We start from the raw sequence: 10,000 nt of genomic DNA, 5'->3' as shown, positions 1-10,000 counted from the left end.
TGGCTCACCTGCACTGGCTTCCTGTGCACTTAAGATGTGACTTTAAGGTTTTACTACTTACGTATAAAATACTACACGGTCTAGCTCCATCCTATCTTGCCGATTGTATTGTACCATATGTCCCGGCAAGAAATCTGCGTTCAAAGGACTCCGGCTTATTAGTGATTCCCAAAGCCCAAAAAAAGTCTGCGGGCTATAGAGCGTTTTCATTTCGGGCTCCAGTACTCTGGAATGCCCTCCTGGTAACAGTTCGAGATGCCACCTCAATAGAAGCATTTAAGTCTCACCTTAAAACTCATTTGTATACTCTAGCCTTTAAATAGACTCCCTTTTTAGACCAGTTGATCTGCCGTTTCTTTTCTTTTTCTTCTATGTCCCACTCTCCCTTGTGGAGGGGGTCCGGTCCGATCCGGTGGCCATGTACTGCCTGCCTGTGTATCGGCTGGGGACAGACATATCAGCGCTGCTGATCCGCCTCCGCTTGGGATGGTTTCCTTCTGGCTCCGCTGTGAACGGGACTCTCGCTGCTGTGTTGGATCCGCTTTGGACTGGACTCTCGCGACTGTGTTGGATCCATTATGGATTGAACTTTCACAGTATCATGTTAGACCCGCTCGACATCCATTGCTTTCCTCCTCTCTAAGGTTCTCATAGTCATCATTGTCACCGACGTCCCACTGGGTGTGAGTTTTCCTTGCCCTTATGTGGGCCTACCGAGGATGTCGTAGTGGTTTGTGCAGCCCTTTGAGACACTAGTGATTTAGGGCTATATAAGTAAACATTGATTGATTGATTGATATTTTTGAGGTAATTTTCAAATTGACACATTATTCTAAAGAAACAAATGAATATTGTTTTGTTTGTAACAGTATACAACTATTTTAGAACGTGTTTATTAGTGCAGTGAAATGACACTTTTTAAAATGAGATAAATCACACCTTTGAAATTTGGATTAATCATGTTTAATCACAGGCTTGCATAATAAAAATGTTATTTGTTAAAAAGACCCTAATATTTGGAGGATTGTTGTCGAAATCAGATTAATTACACCAGGGGTCGGGAACCTTTTTGGCAGAGAGAGCCAAGAAGCCAAAAAATGTATTTCCGTAAGAGCCGTATAATATTTTTTTCAACACTGAACACAACTCGACGCGTGCATTTTAAAGTAAGACCAACATTTGTAGAGTATAATAGGTCTCTTATTCTTTCTAATAACATTGTTATTCTGAAACTAACTGTGGAGGGGGGCGTGGCCTGTGGGCCTGCAGCGAAGCGGGCTGTTGCCAGGGCTGAGCTCGAAATCAGCGACAGGTGCGTAGATGGCCCAGCTGGGCCTTGTTTTCTAATCACTTGTCACTCTGTTTATAAGCAGCAGCCAGGAGAGAGCGAGAACGAAAGAGAAAACGACAAATGCTGGAAAGCAACTAAGAGACTTATTGAAAAATAAAAAAATATTGTAACCCTGGAAAAGGCTCTCATGTCGGTGCCTGGTGGTCTGAAGAACCCCCACACTAACCAATAATAAATAAATTACTTCTTACCATTAACGCAACTTCTTGAACATAAAAATGCATGAGAATGTTTTATATTTTGAACGTTATTTTTTATTACAAGTGGAATTATTCGTTATTTATCGTGCTGAGCAATGTCAGCTCAGATTTATCCGAGAGCCTGATGCGGTCATCAAAAGAGCCACATCTGGCTCTAGAGCCATAGGTTCCCTACCCCTGAATTACACCTTCAAACTCTAATTATAATTAATCACAGGTTTTTGCCCGCTTCCATAATTGAAATGAACTCAAAAACTGCCCAATATTTGAAGGATATATAAAAAAAATTTTAAAAATCCCATTTTTCAACATGGATTAATCATGATTGATCACGAGTTATTTACAGTATTAAAATAATTTTAAGAAGACCCCAATATGTGGGAGATTCCTTTAAAAAAATCGGATTAATTCCCCTTTAGAATGTGGATAATAATTAATAATCACAACTTATTACCCACATGCATAATTTACATTAATTTAAAAAAGAACCCGATATTTGTATGATTAATAAAAAAAAAAATTACACTTTTGAATTCTGATTAATCATGATTAATCACAGGTGTTTGCCCGCTAGCATAATTTAAATGAACTCAACCCCCCCAATATTTGGATGATCATTTAAACAAATAATCACATTTTCATTTTTTAATTTGGATTAATCATGATTAATCACAGGTTATTTACTTGTTTGCATAATTTAAATGCATTTGAAAAAGGTCCCCAATATTTGGGTGATTAATTTTTAAATAAGATTAATTACACTTTTGAGTTCTGATTAATTCCAATTAATCACAGATTATTACCTTCTTGCATAATTTAAGTTGAGTCAAACACCCCATTATTTGGGTGATTCATAAAAATAAAAATAAAATCTGATTTATTTCCATTTTGAATTTGGAATTATTATTAATAATCACAAGTTATTACCCACTTACATAATCTAAATTAATTTTAAAATTACCCCAATATTTGGTTGATTAATAAAAAAAATCAGATTAATTCCACTTTTGAATTCTGATTAATCATGATTAATCACCTGAGTTTTGTCCATTGGCATAATTTTAATTAACTCAACCCCCCCCCCCTCAATATTTGGATGATAATTGAAAAAAATCATCACATTTTCCAATATGGATTAATCACGATTAATCACACGTTATTTACATTATTCAAATGATTTAAAAAAGACCCCAATATTTGGGAGATTCCTTAAAAAAAAGATTGATTCCCCTTTAGAATTTGGATGAATAATTAATAATCACAGATTATTACCAACATGCATGATTAATTAAAAAAAAACCAATATTTGGATGATTAATAAAAAAAATCCGATTCCACCTTTGAATTCTGATTAATCATGATTAATCACAGGTGTTTGCCCGCTAGCATAATTTAAATGAACTCCCCCCCCCCCCCCCCAATATTTGGATGATAATTTTAACACCTAATCACATTTTCCAATTTGGATTAATCATGATTAATCACAGGTTATTTACATGTTTGCATGATTTCAATTCATTTTAAAAAGACCCAAATATTTGGGTGATTATTTTTAAATAAGATTAATTACACTTTTGAATTCTGATTAATTATAATCAACCACAGATGAGTGGGTGATTCATAAAAAAACATTAATTCAGATTCAAAAGGGGAGGGGGTGTCGCACTAATATACAACGAAAACTTTAACTTTAGTCCTAACTTAAATAATAAATATAAATCGTTTGAGGTGCTTTCTATGAAGTCTGCCACACCTCTGCCTCTGTGCCTGGCCGTTATCTACCGCCCTCCAGGGCCCTATTCGGACTTTATTAGTGAATTCTCAGAGTTTGTTGCTGATCTAGTGACGCACGCCGATAATATAATTATAATGGGGGACTTTAATATCCATATGAATACCCCATTGGACCCACCGTGCGTGGCGCTCCAGACTATAATTGATAGCTGTGGTCTTACACAAATAATAAATGAACCGACGCATCGCAGCGGTAATACGATAGACCTAGTGCTTGTCAGAGGTATCACCGTCTCCAAAGTTATGATACTCCCGTATACTAAAGTAATGTCCGATCATTACCTTATAAAATTCGAAGTTCAGACTCATGTTCGGCAAGCTAATAATAATAATAACTGCTATAGCAGCCGCAACATTAATGCTGCCACAACGACGACTCTTGCGGACCTACTGCCCTCGGTAATGGCACCGTTCCCAAAGTATGTGGGCTCTATTGATAACCTCACTAACAACTTTAACAACGCCCTGCGCGAAACCATTGATAGTATAGCACCGCTGAAGTTAAAAAAGGCTCCAAAAAGGCGTACGCCATGGTTTACTGAAGAAACTAGAGCTCAGAAATTATTATGTAGAAAGCTGGAACGCAAATGGCGCACGACTAAACTTGAGGTGCACCATCAAGCATGGAGTGATAGTTTAATAACTTATAAACGCATGCTTACCTTAGCTAAAACTAATTATTACTCAAATATCATCCGCATTAATAAAAACGATCCAAAATTTTTGTTTAGTACAGTAGCATCGCTAACCCAACAAGGGACTCCTTCCAGTAGCTCCACCCATTCGGCAGATGACTTTATGAAGTTCTTTAATAAGAAAATTTAACTTATTAGAAAGGAGATTAAAGACAATGCGTCCCAGCTACAACGGGGTTATAGTAACACAGATACGGTTGTATATACGGCGGATACTGCAAATATCCAAAATAGTTTCTCTCGTTTTGATGAAATAACATTAGAAGGATTGTTACAACGTGTAAATGGAATAAAACAAACAACATGTTTACTTGACCCACTTCCTGGGAAACTTATCAAGGAGCTTTTTGTATTATTAGGTCCATCAGTGCTAAATATTATAAACTTATCACTTTCCTCGGGCACTGTTCCCGTTGCATTCAAAAAAGCGGTTATTCATCCTCTCCTTAAAAGACCTAACCTCGATCCAGACCTCATGGTAAACTACCGACCGGTGTCTCACCTTCCCTTTATTTCGAAAATCCTCGAAAAAATTGTTGCAGAGCAGCTAAATGAGCACTTAGCGTTTAACAATCTATGTGAAACCTTTCAATCCGGTTTCAGGGCAAATCACTCGACTGAGACAGCCCTCGCAAAACTGACTAATGATCTATTGCTAACGATGGACTCTGATGCGTCATCTATGTTGCTGCTCCTCGATCTTAGCGCTGCTTTCGATACCGTCGATCATAATATTTTATTAGAGCGTATCAAAATACGAATTGGTATTTCAGACTCAGCCCTGTCATGGTTTAACTCTTATCTTACTGATAGGATGCAGTGCGTCTCCTATAACAGTGTGACCTCGGACTATGTTAAGGTAACGTGTGGAGTTCCCCAGGGTTCGGTCCTTGGCCCTGTACTCTTCAGCATCTACATGCTGCCGCTAGGTGACGTCATACGCAAATACGGTATTAGCTTTCACTGTTATGCTGATGACACCCAACTTTACATGCCCCTAAAGCTGACCAACACGCCGGACTGTAGTCAGTTGGAAACGTGTCTTAATGAAATTAAACAATGGATGTCCGCTAACTTTTTGCAACTTAATGCCAAAAAAACGGAAATGCTGATTATCGGTCCTGCTAGACACCGACCTCTATTTAATAATACAACTTTAACATTTGACAACCAAATAATAAAACAAGGTGACTCTGTAAAAAATCTGGGTATTATCTTCGACCCAACTCTCTCCTTTGAGTCACACATTAAAAGCGTTACTAAAACGGCCTTCTTTCATCTCCGTAATATCGCTAAAATTCGCTCCATTTTGTCCACTAAAGACGCCGAGATCATTATCCATGCGTTTGTTACGTCTCGTCTCGATTACTGTAACGTATTATTTTCGGGTCTCCCAATGTCTAGCATTAAAAGATTACAGTTGGTACAAAATGCGGCTGTTAGACTTTTGACAAGAACAAGAAAGTTTGATCACATTACGCCTGTACTGGCTCACCTGCACTGGCTTCCTGTACACTTAAGATGTGACTTTAAGGTTTTACTACTTACGTATAAAATACTACACGGTCTAGCTCCAGCCTATCTTGCCGATTGTATTGTACCATATGTCCCGGCAAGAAATCTGCGTTCAAAAGACTCCGGCTTATTAGTGATTCCTAGAGCTCAAAAAAAGTCTGCGGGCTATAGAGCGTTTTCCGTTCGGGCTCCAGTACTCTGGAATGCCCTCCCGGTAACAGTTCGAGATGCTACCTCAGTAGAAGCATTTAAGTCTCACCTTAAAACTCATCTGTATACTCTAGCCTTTAAATAGACCTCCTTTTTAGACCAGTTGATCTGCCGCTTCTTTTCTTTCTCCTATGTCCCCCCCTCCCTTGTGGAGGGGGTCCGGTCCGATGACCATGGATGAAGTACTGACTGTCCAGAGTCGAGACCCAGGATGGACCGCTCGTCGGGACCCAGGATGGACCGCTCGCCTGTATCGGTTGGGGACATCTCTACGCTGCTGATCCGCTTGAGATGGTTTCCTGTGGACGGGACTCTCACTGCTGTCTTGGAGCCACTATGGATTGAACTTTCACAGTATCATGTTAGACCCGCTCGACATCCATTGCTTTCGGTCCCCTAGAGGGGGGGGGTTGCCCACATCTGAGGTCCTCTCCAAGGTTTCTCATAGTCAGCATTGTCACTGGCGTCCCACTGGATGTGAATTCTCCCTGCCCACTGGGTGTGAGTTTTCCTTGCCCTTTTGTGGGTTCTTCCGAGGATGTTGTAGTCGTAATGATTTGTGCAGTCCTTTGAGACATTTGTGATTTGGGGCTATATAAATAAACATTGATTGATTGATTGATTTATTCCCATTTTGAATTTGGATTAATTATCAATAATCACAGATTACCCACTTGCATCATTTAAAATTAATTTTAAAAATACCCCAAATAATCACATTTTAATTTTTCTATAAGGATTAATCATGATTAATCACAAAGTATTTACATTATTCAAATTATTTTAAAAAGACCCCAATATTTGGGAGATTCCTTTAAAAAATATGATTATTTTCCCTTTAGAATTTGGATTAATAATTAATAATCACAGATTGTTACCCAAATGCATAATTTACATTAATTAAAAAAAAGACCCAGCCCTGCGATGAGGTGGCGACTTGTCTAGGGTGCACCCCGCCTTCCGCCCGATTGTAGCTGAGATAGGCCCCGGCGCCCCCCGCGACCCCAAAGGGAATAAGCGGCAGAAAATGGATGGATGGATAAAAAAAGACTCCAATATTCAGGTAATTAATTGAAAAAGTCAGATTACACCCTTGAATTCTGATTAATCAAGATTAATCACGGGTGTTTGCCCGCTAGCATAACTTAAATGAACTCAACACCCCCCCCCCAATATTTGGATGATAATTTTAACACATAATCACATTTTCCAATTTGGATTAATCATGATTAATCACAGGTTATTTACATGTTTGCATGATTTCAATTCATTTTAAAAAGACCCAAATATTTGGGTGATTATTTTTAAATAAGATTAATTACACTTTTGAATTCTGATTAATTATAATCAACCACAGATGAGTGGGTGATTCATTAAAAAAAATGAATTCAGATTTATTCCCATTTTGAATTTGGATTAATTATCAATAATCACAGATTACCCACTTGCATAATTTAAAATTAATTTAAAAAATACCCCAAATAATCACATTTTAATTTTTCTATAAGGATTAATCATGATTAATCAAAAAGTATTTACATTATTCAAATTATTTTAAAAAGACCCCAATATTTGGGAGATTCCTTTAAAAAATATGATTATTTCCCCTTTAGAATTCGGATTAATAATTAATAATCACAGATTGTTACCCAAATGCATAATTTACAATAATTAAAAAAAGACCCAGCTCTGCGATGAGGTGGCGACTTGTCTAGGGTGCACCCCGCCTTCCGCCCGATTGTAGCTGAGATAGGCACCAGCGCCCCCCGTGACCCCAAAGGGAATAAGCGGCAGGAAATGGATGGATGGATAAAAAAAGACTCCAATATTCGGGTAATTAATTGAAAAAGTCAGATTACACCCTTGAATTCTGATTAATCAAGATTAATCACAGGTGTTTGCCCGCGAGCATAATTTAAATGAACCCCCCCCCCCAATATTTGGATGATAATTTAAACAAATAATGACATTTTCATTTTTCAATTTGGATTAATCATGATTAATCACAGTGAGCGGGAATCATTTTTGGCGATTTAACCCCCAATTCCGAACCCTTGATGCTGAGTGCCAAGCAGGGAGGTAATGGATCCCATTTTTTATAGTCTTTGGTATGACTCGGCCAGGGTTTGAACTAACAACCCAACGATGTCAGGGCCACTAGGCCACTGAATAGTTTAGTCCTTGGACCGGTCCAAAGAAGAATGGCTGACTAGTGGACTATGCAAATAATGGTTAGCTGCAGCTGTGTTATAATTCAAGTAACTCTCCACCTGTGACCTTCTGAGCCGCGGTGTGTCTTCGTGATGCCAACGCGCTGATTCAGGCGTAAACGGACAAGTCGACTCTTCTTCTAAAGAAACCAGTCAACCCGGATTAGGCGGGCTGGGACCTTCTGTCTCCCTGCTGTTCCTGATTACGTCTTTAAGAAGCTCAATAGCGTCCACATTCATTCATCCATCTAATTCGGACACTAAATAGGACTTTACCGGGGAGAAGGAGGGCGGAAACGACAGTCCCAACATGCATTTCCTGCACACTTTGATTTGGAAACCCTCGGCAACACAATGGCAGGACCACCGCCGCCCCTCAGCAATGCGTCCACAGGAAGAAGCAAACATTCTGCAGGGGGAAAACACATCAACAGTGGAGAGGATCTTTCATTCTGTTTTCTGTTTTTTTTATTACAAATCATAGACATACAAGTATAAATCCTCCAAACAAAATATGTACAAAATACACTTCAGTCATACACACAAACACACATGCAAACGAACACACAGGTTATCATTTGGAATGGGGACCAAGTTTTTGATCATGACTTGTGGGGACCACCCTTTCTACAGGTTGTGGAGGCATTAAAAAAATTTGTTAAAATGGCCACTGCCCAGTTAGCTCATACACGTCTTTAAATCTCTGGATTGATGAAGTAATGTGCTGATCATTCTTACTGGGGACCCTGGGGAAATCATTTTGCATAATACACACACATTTGTTCGTGACTACTGAGGACCTTTTTTAAAAAAAAAAGTTCAAATTAGATATTAAACATGTTTACTTTCCAATAAACATATTTTATGAGCCAAAGCTTAAAAATCACTCAGGCATCTTCAGAATGGATCTGACTATCATTTAAAAAGGTTTCCTTTTGGGCACCTGTTTTTTGGTCCCCATACCGTCAGAAGTCCCCTGAAGGTGTGTAAACAGAGCAATGTCCCCTTTAAGTAGGCATTGCCAAAACACACACAAACACACACACACACACACACACACACACACACACACACACACACACACACACACACACACACACACACACACACACACACACACACACACACACACACACACACACACACACACACACACACACACACACACACACACACACACACACACACACACACACACACACACACACACACACACACACACACACACACACACACACACACACACACACACACACACACACACACACACACACACACACACACACACACACACACACACACACACACACACACACACACACACACACACACACACACACACACACACACACACACACACACACACACACACACACACACACACACACACACACACACACACACACACACACACACACACACACACACACACACACACACACACACACACACACACACACACACACACACACACACACACACACACACACACACACACACACACACACACACACACGCTGTCAAACAAGTCACCTTTTAATTGGGCTAGTCTGAAAACATTTGTCAGCTGCCATCTGTCTGTCTGTCTGGTCTCCCTTCCTCCCCAGGACCCTCGTCTCTGCTTACGACACCTAACACACACGTACACACGCACACACACGCACACACACATTCTTGTATTTGTTACCTTCTTGAAACCTCCAAAATCCTCTTTAGGACCACCCTTTGTAGATAAACAAAGAAGTGTATTTACAACATCAATAATATATACATACTAAGCAAATATAAAAAATGAGTTGGAATTTCACAAGAAAAAGGTCACAATTTAACAAGAAAAACATCAAATTTTGCTAGTATTGTAACAAAAGTTGTCATTTTGCTCAACGCGAGTCCAAATTTTACAAAAAAAAAACCCTGAACATTTGTGCAATACTTTACTCGACAGTCGCAATTTTACAAGATGTGGGCAATTTCATGAAAAGAGTCGTCATTTTACTTTCACAGGAAAACTTAAAAATGTTGACG

The 10,000-nt window shown here is 39.1% G+C and overlaps 1 protein-coding gene across 3 annotated transcripts in view; it reads right to left on the bottom strand.

Moving 5' to 3' along the window:
* Positions 1 to 10,000, bottom strand: part of LOC133535850 (apelin receptor B-like) — an 18,553-nt gene that overhangs the window by 6,305 nt on the left and 2,248 nt on the right. The window contains exons 1-2 of one of the 3 annotated variants that reach the window (XR_009802340.1): positions 9,663 to 10,000; positions 8,252 to 8,384 (exon numbers count right to left, since the gene is read on the bottom strand). The exon at positions 9,663 to 10,000 is cut by the window's right edge and continues 2,248 nt beyond it. The gene's annotated coding sequence lies outside the window, so the exon portion shown is untranslated. Of the gene's footprint in view, positions 1 to 8,251; positions 8,385 to 9,386 lie in introns of those variants that run through there. The other 2 variants (XR_009802339.1, XM_061875836.1) reach the window with 2 other exon arrangements.

This window comes from Nerophis ophidion, linkage group LG17, assembly GCF_033978795.1.
Source record: "Nerophis ophidion isolate RoL-2023_Sa linkage group LG17, RoL_Noph_v1.0, whole genome shotgun sequence".
Lineage (NCBI taxonomy): Eukaryota > Metazoa > Chordata > Actinopteri > Syngnathiformes > Syngnathidae > Nerophis > Nerophis ophidion.
This window is presented reverse-complemented; position numbering and strand designations above follow the sequence as displayed.